This window comes from Stomoxys calcitrans, chromosome 1, assembly GCF_963082655.1.
Source record: "Stomoxys calcitrans chromosome 1, idStoCalc2.1, whole genome shotgun sequence".
NCBI classification, from domain to species: domain Eukaryota; kingdom Metazoa; phylum Arthropoda; class Insecta; order Diptera; family Muscidae; genus Stomoxys; species Stomoxys calcitrans.
In genome coordinates this window covers 253,013,597-253,028,883 of record NC_081552.1, presented here as the reverse complement: position 1 = coordinate 253,028,883, position 15,287 = coordinate 253,013,597, and the positions used below count along the sequence as shown (strand labels likewise).

The 15,287-nt window shown below is 40.0% G+C and overlaps 1 protein-coding gene across 2 annotated transcripts in view; it reads left to right on the top strand.

The window, feature by feature from the left end:
* LOC106089522 (ubiquitin carboxyl-terminal hydrolase 47) overlaps window positions 1-15,287 on the top strand; it is a 60,070-nt gene that overhangs the window by 13,510 nt on the left and 31,273 nt on the right. The window contains exon 1 of one of the 2 annotated variants that reach the window (XM_059369909.1): window positions 651-778. The exons of the other annotated variant lie outside the window; for it this stretch is intronic. The gene's annotated coding sequence lies outside the window, so the exon portion shown is untranslated. Of the gene's footprint in view, window positions 1-650; window positions 779-15,287 lie in introns of those variants that run through there. 2 annotated transcript variants of the gene reach the window in all.

The following is a 15,287-nucleotide window of genomic DNA, read 5'->3' as shown; positions in this document are numbered from 1 at the left end:
CCTGAAGGCCATAAAGCTTTATTTATTACCCGATTTAGCTGAAATTTGAAACAGTGGGTTATTTTAAGCCTCCCGACATCTGACCGATAGAGGGTCTGAAGCCCGTGAAAAATTTTTTATTACCCGATTTCGCTTTAAATTTGAAACAGTGAGTTTTTCTTTGCCTCACGATATCCAACCTTAATATGGTTCAGATCGGTTTATAATTGGATATATCTGCCAAAAAGACCAATATTTTGTTCTACAAAATTGAATTGTGACATATATATGTTAGACCACTCAATATCCGTGCCAAATGTGGGTGCTTAAGTTATCCAATTTTCAGCGGATTGTGACGAAATGGAGTTTACATATATACCCGAAGTGGTGGGTATCTTAGATTAAGAAAAAAACCTACACCTATTTTTCTGTCCACATGTGTAGGTACACATTTATTTTATGTCTTCTGTAGCTTTCGAAACACATTTCATTTTGAAATTTCCACTATTCCACTATGATGTTTTTCGGTTCTCAGTGAAGTGAACGCGTGTGTTACCTCAATATTCATGCGCTCACTTCACTCACTCATTTTCATCATTATCGGCGGCAAAAGCAGCAGCAGCAGCAGCAATGACAGTAGCAGCAACAGCCAGCATACAGTGAGAAATGCCGTGAGTAGTTGCAGCCCGATGCCCACTCTGAATCGTTATTAAATCCGAAACGGACGTGGTGCGCGCGTGAATAAATTCACACGAAACGTATATTCCGCAAGACGGTCATACACCACCAAATTAATTAGGTTAGGAAAAGTGTTCACAAAAATTTAACTCTAAATGGTTTTGCAAGTGTCATTATCGTTGATCGCGCTAATCCCTAAACTATGATAATATGAGGCCCTAAGGACATAATTCCTACAGCAGCATTAAGCAATTGCACACTGTCGCCTATATATATATATATATATTTGTACATACATGTGTGAAGACGCCCCACTTTCGTAACCAATCTGCCTTTTGAAAAAAATGTGTGTGTGTCGTTTTTTCTATAGATTTTTGTTCAAAAAAAAAAAGAAGAAAAATATGCGAAAAAGAAACGTTGCTGGTTAAAATGAAAAAACAAAAAATTAAAAATATTTTTGCCATGATTAAAGAAATTCCAAGCGTTGGACAAGAGAAAAAAAAAGAAAATAAACCCAAACAAAATTCGTATTTTTCATGTGTAATATCATTGAGGATAAATAATTAAAAATAAATTCTAAAAGCACATACAATTTTATACGAAATGCGCGAAGGAAATGATATTTAAAAATAGACAATGGGCATTAACAAACTCGGGAGTACCGAAAACCGAGCGCACGAAGCAGCAACAGCAAACAGCATCACCGTCATCATCATCAGTGCCGTCATTATCATCGCCATCATCAAGATGGTAGAGGAAAGAAATCTCAAGCCAAATAAAAAGCGAACAATATTTGTAAATAATAAAATAGAGCAAAAAAAACTTGCCCAAGTTTCAAACTTGAAATAGGAAGATGACATCCCAAGCATATTCACATACAGCGGTCAAAAAAAGTATTCATCATTCAATGTTTTTTTTTTAATAAGTCTACAAAAGACAATTGGAATAAAAACATATTAAACTAATGATGCAGTAGTGCTTGTGTGATATATATGTACACAATTTCATTGTTTTTAAAGAAAAAAATAGTATTTATTGGAACAAAAAGGGCCATTTTACAGCTGAACACAAAAATTTAAACAAAAAAAGTATTCATCATTGCAAAAAAACAAAAAAATAAATAACATAATTTAAAAAAATTAATACTTTGTTATTCGACCACCGCGTCTTATAACTTCTTTTAAACGGGTTGACATCGATTGGACTAATTTAGCGGTTATATTTTGGTCTATATTAGTCCATTCCTCCATTATCACCTGTTGCATTTGACTCTTGCTCGAAAAATTGCGCGTTCTCAATTTGCGTTCGAGATGTTCCCAAAGATGTTCAATTGGGTTCAAGTCGGGACTTTGAGGAGGAGTTTTAATGACTTTGGGGCAGTTATACAGCATCCACATCTTGGTATTTAAAGCAGAATGTTTGGGGTCATTATCTTGATAATATTGAAAGTTATTACCAAGCCCAAGTTTTACAGCACTATCTTTTAAATTCCTCTTTAAAATGTCAATGTAATACTTATGATCCATTACTCCATTAATAATTTCAAGATTTCCCGCTCCTGAAGCCGCCATACACCCCCAAACCATTAAACCACCTCCACCATGTTTTACAGTAGCAACTGTGTTTCGTTCTTCAAGCTCTGTATTTGGTTTTCTGTACACTATGACCTTTCCATCGCACCCAAAAAGATTAAACTTGCTCTCGTCTGCAAAAGTGACTGTTTTCCAAAATGATTCGGGCTGTTTTACATACATTTTTGCGAAGTTTAGCCTTTTCACTCGGTTTATTTTATTTATAAAGGGCTTCTTACGTGCAGTTCTTCCTCTGTAACTATGCCTTTTGAGTGTATTTCGAATTGTTTGTGTAGTAACTTCCTTCCCTAAATATTCCATAGTGTTTTTACGAAGAATGGTCGCATTTGTCTTCGGAGTTTTCTGAACTTGCCGCACTAGCCAACGCACATCTCCAACTGAAAGTGCTTTTGGTCGACCAGATCTTGGTTTATTGTCAACAGTTTTCGTTTCTGTCCACTTTCTGATGATGGATTGTATAGTAGATCGTGGTCTATTTAATATTTCACTGATAGTTTTTTGAGTTAAACCATTCCTGTGGTGTCTTATTATCAAAACTTTTACCTCATCAGAAACCTCGTTTTGCTTACGACCCATTTTGACAAAAACTATATTTTCAATGAAATTAAATATTTGCTGTCAAGGGCAAAGCCTCCTTTACTAAATAAAACAGAAAAGGGGGATTCCCAAATAATATTTGAATTTGACTTTGATGATAGCACATCAATGATGAATACTTTTTTTGTTCTGTTTTTGGTGTTATTATATAAAATTGCATTTTTTGCGCTAATTAAATTTATTTTTTGAATTTATTTTAAAACATATTACGAAAAATAAACTATTGCATAAAACTGCATTATTTGTTTACTTTAAATTTTCTTCAATTACCCAAAATAAGTGAATTTATTATCAATTTTGCTAATGATGAATACTTTTTTTGACCGCTGTACATGTACACACACACACACACACATACACATACGAACAGAAATCAATTTTATATATAATCGCAGATATGTCAATTGTGTATAAAAAATTGCAATATTGATCTAAACTGAATCTTGTTGTTGTTGTTCTCAACCATACAAAAATAAATTCAAAACCAAGGGATCACAAGAAAACTATGCGAATCAATACAAAAATCTAAATTTGTATATCGTCAGGATAGTAGAGAGAATGGCGAAAAGTTTCGAAACAAAAACGAAATACATATGCATAGCTGATAGACATTCTTTTAGCATATTAAAGTATTAATTTATAGATTATGTAGAAAGCATAGAACCAAAAGTCAATATATCGTCCGACACGTTTTCCGGTTTTCCGTATGGCGTTATAATTTTTTAACATTTTTTTTTTTCGCTTTTTTCGACAAAGCTTCCCCAGAAAAGCTCATTTTAGCATGACATTTGTTGCATGCTAAAGTAATATTCGACTTGAACTACACATAGAAATTATCATTTATTTTATACATATTTTGCATAGTCCCAAAAAAAAAAAACACAAAAACATTTTGTTTTTATAGTGAGGCTGAAATTTAAATGCGATACAGATACGATGTACACAGCATATCAACGTTTGGCCTTCAACTGCCAACTGAAAAAACAATTCCTAAATAAAAACAAGTAATAAGGCATTCATTTCGGCCGGACCGAACTTTGGATACCCACCACCTCGGGTATATATGTAAATCCCATTTCGTCACAATCCGGTGAAAATTGGATAACTTAAGCAACCAAATTCGGCACGGACATTGAGTGGTCTAATATATATGTCACACTTCAATTTTGTAGAACAAAATATTGATCTCTTTGGCAGATATATCCAATTATGAACCGATCTGAACCATATTAAGGTTGGTTATCGTGAGGCTCAGAAAAACTCATTGTTTCAAATTTCAGCGAAATCTGGTGATAAATAAAGCTTTTATGGGTTTCAGACCCCTTATCGGCAGATCGGTGTATATGGTAGCTGTGTCTAAATATAGTCCGATCTGAACCATATTTAGGTCGGGTATCAAGAGGCTAAAAATAACTCACTGTTTGAAATTTGAGCGAAATCGGTTAAAAAATAAAGCTTTTATCGCCTTCAGACCCTTTATCTGGAGATCGGTCTATATGGCAGCTATAGATATAGTCCGATATAAACCATGTTTAGGTCAGATGTCGGGAGGCTTGAAACTGCGAACTATTCCAAGTTTCAGAGAAATAGGATAAAAAATAAAGCTTTTATGGCCTTCAGACCCTTTATCGGGAGATCGGTCTATATGATAGCTGAGTCTAAATATAGTCCTATCTTCACCATATTAGGGTCGGATTTTGGGAGGCTTAAAACTGTGGATTATTCCAAATTTCAGCGAAATCGGATAAAAAATAAAGCTTTTAAGGCCTTCAGACCCTTTGTCGGGAGATCGGTCTATATGGCAGCTATATCTAAATATGGACCGATCTAATCCCCACATTAAGGTCAGATGTCGAGAGGCTTAAAATAACCCAATGTTTTAAATTTAAGCGAAATCGGATAAAAGATAAAGCTTTTAAGGCCTTCAGACCCTTTGTCGGGAGATCGGTCTATATGGCAGTTATATCTAAATATGAACCGATCTTGACCATAATTGGGTCAGTTGTCGGGAATCCTTAAACTACTCACTGTTTCAAATTTCAGCGAAATCGGTTAATAAATAAAGCTTTTATAGTCTTCAGACCCTCTATCGGCAGATCGGTCTATATGGCAGCTATATTTAAATATAGTCCGATCAGTATCATATTTAGGTCGGATATTGGGAGGTCTTAACCTACGCAATGTTTTAAATTTCAGCGAAATCGGGTAATAAATAAAGCTTTTATGGTCTTCAGACACTCTATCGGCAGATCGGTCTATATGGGAGCTATATCTAAATATAGTTCGATCTGAACTATATTTAGGTCAGATGTCGGGATGCTTCAAATAACCCACTGTTGCAAATTTCAGCGAAATCGGGTAATAAATAAAGCTTTTATGGTCTTCAGACCCTATTTTGGCAGATCGGTCTATATGGTAGCTATATCCAAATATAGTTCGATCTGAACCATATTTAGGTCAGATGTCGGGAGGCTTAAAATAACCCACTGTTGCAAATTTCAGCGAAATTGGTTAATAAAAAAAGCTTTTATAGTCTTCAGACCCTCGGTCTATAGGGTAGCTATATCTATATATAATCCGATCTGAACCATATTTGGATCAGTTGTCGGGAAGCCTTATACTACTCACTGTTTCAGCAAAATCGGATGAAAAATAAAGTTTTTATATGCATTAGACCCTTTATCGGAAAATCGGTCTATATAGCAGCTATATCCAAATATGGTCCGATTTGGCCCGCTCAAGAACTTAACCAGCGTACATCAAAAAGACGTACATGTGCCAAATTTCAGCTCAATATCTCAATTTTTGAAGGCTCTAGAGTGATTACAACAAACGGACGGGACAGACGGATAGACGGACAGACACACGGACATCGTTAAATCGTCTTAGAATTTTACGACGATTCGAAATATATATACTTTGTAGAATCGGAAATTGATATGTCTATGTGTTGCAAACGGAATGACTAAATGAATATACTCCCTCCTATCCTACGGTGGTGGGTATAATAATAAAATCTTTTTTATGTGCCAATTTTGTTCGGTTCTTGGCACCATAAATAATATTTCTAGATGACTTTATTAATAAGTGAGATTTCTCCAGCGTATTTACTTTTTTTTTTTTTGTTTTTTATATATACAAACATTTTCACTTTTATTTTTTCGATGCCGTCAAACATTTTCTTTGTAACTTGGGTGGCCAAAAACAGAGTCTAGGGTTAGATGACTTCTAATAACAAAATTATGTTTCTGATTTGTCCGTCAACGTCTTTGACCAAAAGAAACAACGTCGAGGTGAGAACAATGAAAAAGTGAATCAGGCTATGGAAAGGGTAGTTTAGGTTAGGTTGAAAAGAGATTGCAAATATTAATCCGCCCCATGCAACTATGGACATAAACCTAAGCCAGTTGTTGTAACAGTGTGTTGTACACTGAGGCGGCTGTCCTTGCCGATGGGGAACTCCATCGGGTCAATCCGGTACATACAACCGGCTGCCATGGGATTGCCTAAGCCAGTAATCGGCTTGTTGTGCGCTTTAAAAACTCCTCTAAGTTGGTTCATGTCTGATATTGTGTCTCCACCTAAGTGCCTGGCAAAGACAAAGAAAATGCTCCAATGTCTCATCATCTTCCCTGCTCTACACATGTTATCACTTGCCACATCGATTTTACATAAGTGAGCTCGTAGTTTTATGTGTCCCGTTATGATACTAATAGCTATACCGACCTCCTTCTTACTTCCTTTCAGTAATAGCCTCGTCTTTTCAGGATCTGGATCCTCCCATAGGATTTTTGCCGTCCTACCGACCGATACATCACCCCACCTTGGGGAACCCCCTGTTTCACTCTATGGTTCTTCGACTTCTTATCCCTAAATTTCACAAATGACTGGCGACCACACAGATAATTAGCGACCCAGCATTTCAGACCTAGCTGGGGGGAATGTGTTGGCGATGTCCTCAAATAGTTTGGCATGGCTGACTGTTGAATACCTTCGATAGGTCCAGTGCCACGAGGACCGTCCTATCACATGACCTGGGCTGATTGAAGCCACGGCAAATTTGTGCGGTAATGGCATGTAAAGCTATTGTTGTGCTATGCAGTCTCCGAAATCCATGTTGATGCTCGGCGAGGCTCGGGAGGAATAATGCCTCAAGCGTCTTTGCTACTGGTGAGAGAAGGGAGATCGGTCTGTACGACTCCCCCAAACTCAGGTCCTTTCCAGGCTTCAGTAGCGGGATGCAAATTGCAAATTTTGCCCATGAACATTCCACTAAGGAACAGGGGAAAACTTCTCACATATCAATGAGTGCTCCTCCTTTTTATAGCCTAGTCCGAACGGCGTGCCGCAGTGCGGCACCTCTTTGGAGAGAAGCTTTACATGGCATAGTACCTCACAAATGTTGCCAGCATTAGGAGGGGAAAATCACCGCTGAAAAATTTTTCTGATAGTTTCGCAAGGATTTGAACCCAGGCTTTCAGCGTCATAGGCGGACATGCTAACCTCTGCGCTACGGTGGCCTCCTCAGTAGCAGGATGACTCTGCCCATTTTCCAGACATCGGGAACTATAAGAGTGTTCAAAGACAGGTTGATGACAGTAGTAAGATACTCAACTCCAAGTAAATCCAGATTCTTCAACATCAATGTAGAGATTCCGTCGGGGCCTAACGCCTTGGATGATTTGGCGCCACGGATGACATTCGTAACTTCGCCCACGGTAAATTGTGATGGCTGCCCATCGGCTCGAAGACCACGAATGTGGCGAATGGCTCTCCTCCTTGCTCTGTCTCTCTCGGGATGCACAATAAATTGACGGTTGAACAATCTGGCGCATCTCTTCGGATCAGTCACGGTTACTTCGCCAAAAGTGACTGAGGTCCTGTCATCCCGTCTACCGGGGTTCGAGAGTGACTTAACAGTAGAGCACAGCTTGCCCAAACCGTATTCAAGTGTTCTAGCCACAAATTCCGCTTATGTTCGTTGACTACCCTGTTTATTTCCAGATTCAGCTCGCTGATTCTGGGATTAGTGGGGTCCAAACAACGAATGCCATCAAGCTCGTATGCAAGTGCCGGGAAATTGGGCCGCTCTTGGGGTATTCGACCGGCTGCTGCGTTAAGGCTGTAGAAGCCACAATCAAGGTCCGTTCTTTACAAAATTTAGCATGGGGTGTTTCTCATGGTGACGTTTTCATATGGCTGGAAAATTTTATCAAAATCGGTCTAGATTTAGATATAGCTCCTATATCCCCTATGTGGAGGCCACCGTAGCGCAGAGGTTAGCATGTCCGCCTATGACGCTGGACGCCTGGTTTCGAATCCTGGCGAGACCATCAGAAAAAATTTTCAGCGGTGGTTTTCCCCTCCTAATGCTGGCAACATTTGTGAGGTACTATGCCATGTAAAACTTCTCTCCAAAGAGGTGTCGCACTGTGGCACGCCGTTCGGACTCGGCTATAAAAAGGAGGCCCCTTATCATTGAGCTTAAACTTGAATCGGACTGCACTCATTGATATGTGAGAAGTTTGTCTTTATTCGCTGATGGAATGTTCATGGATAAATTTTGCAATTTTATTTGCAATCCCCTATGTGAGTACCACATAGTCTGGAACATTGAGGTCCGATCTGTGTGTTGTTCATTGCTGTCACGAGAAGCGATAGTGGAATGCAACGGGAGTCGCGGACATTCAGCGGTATCGATCGGAGAGTCTCACTGTGAGGTCGGGCGGCAGCGGCTCTTGCACAAATTCTAAGTGCCCATGTTGCTCGATATGGCAAGGCGAATTATTGGCGACTTTAAATAACCAATGGCCACCCTGTTTTCGCGTCGATCGGTCCTTTAGACCTCCACATGCAATGTGGCTACAACAACAACAAAATGAATCAAAAGATTGGTATTGTGTCCGTGTTCCGACAACGACACTCAAAGCACACTTCCTTCGCAATAACCAATATATGGATAACCTCTTTTCCATACAATATCACTATCTATTAGTTTAATGACGGTCTCAGTAGATAACCGCACACATTTTATTCAATCGCTTTTTTAGTGCTGTCATTTGGTTGTCGCCGGTACTTACACATAGCCCATGAAGTCTGCGTTCACCTGACAAACTTTTATGATTGGCTATAAAGAACACAAAATAAAATTATTAATAAAATCAACTCTTTCTTCATATTCCTAACATTAAAAAACGAAATTCTAAGTTTGGTTAAGCACTTTCACTCTAGAGCGATTTAAATATGATAACAATTAAATATAAGCACCACAAAGTCTGCGTTCAGTAATTAAAAATAAACAAAAAGAGTTATTTTAACACAAAATAAAAACATATTAACACATTCCTAATATTTGGTAGGAAAGCCACGTTGTTTTAAGGCGGCACTTGGTCTATTTGGCATGGAGTTTACCAACTTCTCTGTTTCCTCCGATGTTATTTTCGCCCATTCTGTCTGCATGACACTTCGTAACATCTCCTTGCTGGTTATAACATGCTGACGAATTTTTTTCTCCAATAGATCCCAAAGATGCTCAATCGGGTTGAGATCTGGTGATTGGGGTGGTGTTTTAAGCTGCTTTGGAGTGTTATATAGAAGCCAAAGCCTAACAACCTCCAATGTATGCTTTGGATCGTTATCTTGTTGGAACCAAAATGTCGTTGCTAATCCTAGTTTAGCAGCACTTGGTTTAAATTTTTTTGGACTCAATAAATTCTAATTGACCCACTCCACTAGTAGCCATACACCCCCACACTATAACTCCACCACCACCGCGCTTCACCGTTCCAACTAAATTTTGTTTTTCCAGCTTAGTCCCGGACTTGGGCCACACTATTTGCAGAATTTGCTCTCGTCGGAGAAAATAATTTGTTTCTAGAATTCAGGAGGCTTATTGATGAAAGTATTAGCGAATGCATATTTCCTTTCCTTTAGTTACCATGTTTCCAAATTTATTATTAAAAAAAACACGTGTAACTATCACTTGTTATGATAATGAACTGAAACTGATCAAAAATAAGAACACGCATCATAAAAAGTAACGGTACTTTCGAAGTAAACAAAGTGAACGCAGTAAAGTGTTGCCAGATTGATTTGGTTTTTATTTTTTAGTATTTCAGAGTTTGTTTAGATAATAGAACTCCGTTGTTATTTTGTTCAAATTCTTCGCTTAAAAAATTTACTTTTTGGCTCGAAAACCTGTCATTGGACTCATAGTTCATTAGCCGAACTTACAATAGATTACAAGCGTCTCGATCTTCTGCGCTCCTTCTCAAATCTCTAACTCCTAATGTCGTGATGTCTTTCGCCATATGATATTTTCATCGTAGTATTGGTCGTCGCGGTTTGCGTATACCACTGTGCCCGGGTTCAAAAGACTTTCGCTGGAGATTCTTCATTCATTCTGACTACTTGATTTAGCCAACGAAACTGTTTTATTCTGATACCTTTAACTATGCTAACGTCGTCATACAGTTGGTGTTTCATACGACGCCATTATTCTCCGTCAATGCCAACTGATTCATAAATTTTACGAAGAATCTTTCGCTCAAATATTAGCTTTCACAAGTACCCATGCCTCGGAACCATATCACTACACCACGTCTAGCGAGAGGTGGCCTTGTTTCTATACTGCTTGCTTAATCAAAAGTTGTATCTGTTTGGCAATATTATTCTAGGCTTTATTTCAAAACTGGTGTCATTTGTTTCGATTACGGCGGTGCCGAAGTATATAAAGTTGCTTACTATATCTCAAAGTTGTGATTTTCAACTTTCTTCATTTTCTTTATCAGCTCGGGTGTATAAGACGTTGTGGGTGTTGATACTATCCATTATGTCTTAGCTCCATTTTCTGCCATACTCACCCTCACTGATTCTCCTTCGATACTTTCAAAGGCTGCAGTTACTACTTCCGGTGACCAACCATGATATCCTTGTGAGTACTGTACCATACCTAATCACATCGGCATCTCGTATAATCTACAGCAGAATATTAAAGAGATCGCACGATAAGCTGTCTACCTGTCTAAAACCTCGTTTGGTATTGAATGGTTCAGAGGAATTCTTTCTATTCTCGCTGAGGAACGTGTATCAGCAACTGTCGTACTTCAGAGATGCCAAACTAAAATATGACTCGAAATACTTTTGAACGTATAGCATATGGGTATCAAAAGCCGCTTTGTAGTCAACGAAGAGATGGTAAGTGTAAGTGTTGGCCTCTCCTTCTTCGTCTGCCAATAATGTCATTGACTTTAGATTTTAAACTTTCACACAGTACGCTCGAGAGTATTTTGCATGAGATGGGGAGAATACTTATTCCTCTGTAGTTAGCGCATTTTGTCTTGTCTCCCTCCTTGTGAACGGGACATAGTATGCTGAGTTTCCAATCATAGGGTATGCCTTCTTTTAGCCAAATCGTGCAGACAAACTGATGCATGCGTCTTGTCAGCGTGTCGCTCCTTTTTGTTCCTCTGTCAGGTCACTGCTACATGGACCTCATTCTGGCCAGGAGGTAAGCATTCTATGCCTTTATCAGGGATTGTGATTGTGTGCTATCCTTTCGCCGCCGTTGTCGAACACTACCAGCTGGGAAATATGTTCTTTCCATATGCCAAGCACACCGTATAAGTTACCAGATTTCTTTCTTTTTTCTCTGCAGGATAATGTACCACCTAATGCAATCGGTTTGATGTTTGATTCTTTGGTAAAATTTCCGGACTTTATCCTGTTGTTGTTGTTGCAATGTGTTGTGTTCTATCCTCCTTCTGCCAAGCAGCAAAACGGTGGCGGAATATCGGCCTATCTCCTTGCTTTCAAATGTCGGCAAAGTATTTGAGCATATCCTGAAAGAAAAAATTTAAAACGATTTCATTATTAATTCCATTTCAAATGATCAGTTTGGGTTCAGAAAATTCCTTTCTACACAACATGCACTGTTAAAATTTCATACGGATATTATTCAAAACCTAAGGGCTCAATCGTGTACAATCGCCATTGTGCTGGACATCGAGAAGGCTTTTGACTCTGCATGTCATAAAGCAATATTGTACAAAATGGTGGAACTTGATATGGATCCTTACTTAGTAAAGACTCTCAACAGTTTCTTCACAAATTGTCAGTTTACGGTTAAAATTCAGGACACAATTTCGTCGCAGGGCCAAGCTCTGAGTGGAGTTCCTCAAGGAAGCGTGCTGGCGCCCTTTTTATTTAACCTCCTCTTATACGACTTCCCCCATATCTGCCAGGACTCACAAGCTATCCTTTATGCTGATGACTGCATGATTTATGCTCATCATTCCTCACCTCAAGAAGCATTAAATGTAGCATCAACACATCTTAACTTGATAAACGGCTTCTACAGAAAATGGGGAATCAAAATAAATGCAGCGAAATCAGAAGCCATCTGCATCAGGAATGCCTCGGGAAAATGTCCGAGGAATGTAGTACCAGAAAGCAAACGGCTTCATCTCTCGCTGGAGGGCACCAATATTCCATTTAAAACGTCAATTAAGTACCTAGGCATGGAGATTGCTAGGAGATTGACCTAGCAAAAATCATAGCTATTCTTAGTGTACCGGTTGGTGCAAAGGTTATCTAGCATGTCCGCTTATGACTCTAAATGCCAGGATTCGAATCGAGAAGATCAGAAAAAAATGTCAGCGTTGGTTGTTTCCTTACTAATGCTGGCAACATTTGTGAGATATTCATCCATGTAAAACATCTCTACCAAGTGGTGTCGATCTGTGGTACCTCATTCAGACTCGTTAATGAAAAGGAAGCCGCTTATCATTGCGCGTAAAATTTAATCGGACAGCACTCATTGATATGAAAGAAGTTTCCCCCGGCACGGGATAATTACGGAGTAGCTGCAACTACAGTCATGGACAATCTGTGGTGGAGAGTCTCAGTGAGAAGCCTGGCGGCGCCGGCTCTTGCTTAAATACTGAGTGCCTATGATGCTCGATATGACAAGGCAAGCTATTGACGTCTTTAAATAACCAATGGCCAACATGTTCCAGCTGCGATCGGTCGTATGGATCGGAACGAGCTTGTTCACCTATAAGAACGAGGATCGTCACATGCAAATATGGCTACAACTACTAATACTTCTACTACGAGAGAAATATTCCCACTGTTAGGTTGAGTGGGTCGCCCACCAAAGGCGCGTACCCTAGAGAGAGAAAGGGAAGAAAAAAGAAAATGTGAAACCTCGTACTAGAGGTTATACACGAATAAAAGAAAAATACAGGAGGAGTGGAGAAACCCTAGCGGGAGGTGAAGAACAGCCCTCCATACTACGCCGGAGCCTGCGGCACCCATAACCCCTCCTGGCGCACTCGTTCGTCGTCTCATTTCCTGGAATCCCCTCATGCCTATCTAGGGATTCCAAACAGTCCGCCTCGCGTCTCGACCTCACCATCCTCAACCCCAAGACCTTGAGCGCGGCCATACTGTCCACATAAATTCTGAGTTTCGAGGGCGGTAGGCCCCTTGATAGAATTTCTCTTGCGGCTACTGCAATGGCACAGACCTCTGCCTGAAAGACCGTACACTCGTTCGGCAGTCTCAGAGTCATACTGATATTGAGTGCATTAGAGTCGACCCCCAATCCAATCCCTGACTCCATCTTGGAGCCATCTGTGTAGTTCGAGGTCTCATCCTCCTCAAGTACACCATCCGCCCTCCATTAGTCCCTCTCAGGAAAACCAATCGCGAATGCCCTCAGTTCAATCGGCACTGGTGCCAGGTAGTCGGAGATCCTCCTTAGTCTAACCTCCGTATCCATAACACACAGAATCGAACTGTCCAGGGCACTGGTGCCAGGTAGTCGGAGATCCTCCTAAGTCTAACCTCCACACAGAATCGAACTGTGCCCGCATGAAGAGCTCTCTCAGCCTAAACGCGACCCTGGCGGCGCAGTTCCAAATATAGGCTCCAATGGGCTGCATATCCAGCATAACCTCTAGGCCTGCCTGGGGTGCGGATTTCAGCGCCCCTGTGATCCCGACGCAGGCCAGTCTCTGGACCTTCTTGAAGGAAGGATCGCACGCGTCCATAGTTCAGTACTGGTCTCACGATGGCCGTATTATCACCAATAAATCATCTCGGGAGTCACCCCGCACATCCTACCGAACATCCTCCTGCAGAAGTAAAAAGCGCACAGTGTCTTACGGCTTCTTTCCTCGGTGTTCTTCTTCCAGGACAGTTTCGAATCGAGGACTGTGCCTAGGTACTTCGCCTCCTTCGACAGCCGCAGGGTGACCCGGTCCAAGGAAGGGAGTCTGAACTCCGGTCTTATATCTTATATCTACATTCCTACTGTTCCTTAATAAAATGTTTACGGGCAAACATGCGAATTTCGATTAAGAGAGAATCATAAAGACCAATTACTCCACTATCGTCAGAACACAGAATAGAAGCTTCGAAGCTTGGGATGGGATTCCCCAAAAGTGGCATTAACTAATCAGGTTGTGGTTGTTGTAGCCGCAGATTTGCGGGGAGAAGCAGTCCTTAAATAGGAATGATTCTGTATCGATACCGGTACATAATCCCCACTACACCGTGAACGTTGATGGCATAAGCTATAGGTTGAACTTTTACCTCACCAGTAGGATCCTAAATTGTCAAAATGCTCACTGAACTGAAAAGATGTTTCCGTGGGCGAAGACACAATTATATGTTATCTAAGCAGTATCTACTGGTCTGTTATCGCAGCAGCTATCCAAGGAAATCTAGTGTATAAACACCCACCGCCCAGAGGAAGCCATCGAGGCGCTGAGGTTACCATATCCGCCTACGACGCCTGGTTTCCAATCCTGACAAGAACATCCAAAACATTATTTTCTACGGTGATTAGCCCCTCCTAATGCTGGTCACATTATGAGGTCCCTAAAAACGTGCAAGGTAACCCTTGTGCTGACAGTCAGTATGTCGTATATTGTAATTAAGATAGAGATCGCATTTATTATCCAATAATTACGAAAATTTTCACATATCATATATTTAAGCCCAAACACAAACGTCATCAATTTTTGGGAAAAATCGGTACAGATTTAGCTCCCACATATATAATTCGCTCGATTAACACATATTAGAGCGTAGTTACAATACGCTTTGAAAATTCAGATTTTAAAAACTTTGAGGCCCCAGCATCACGGGTTAACATCTTCCCAATTTGGGGAATCTTAAAATCTACAAAAAAGAAAACATTTTAGGGGGGTGCCGCAAAAAAAATTTTAAACCACAATAATGGGTACTTGTGGAAGCAGACGAGGCAGTACTTGGAGTGTTTGAGAGAAAGATTCTTATAACTTTGTCTTCTTGATTTGACTGGAGGTCATCGAACAATTTACAAAAATAGGTGTTGGTGTTTAATTTAATTGTTTTATTTGTAATTTTTACCAATATTTCGACCACCGCCGGTGATCGTCTTCAGGGTTGTAA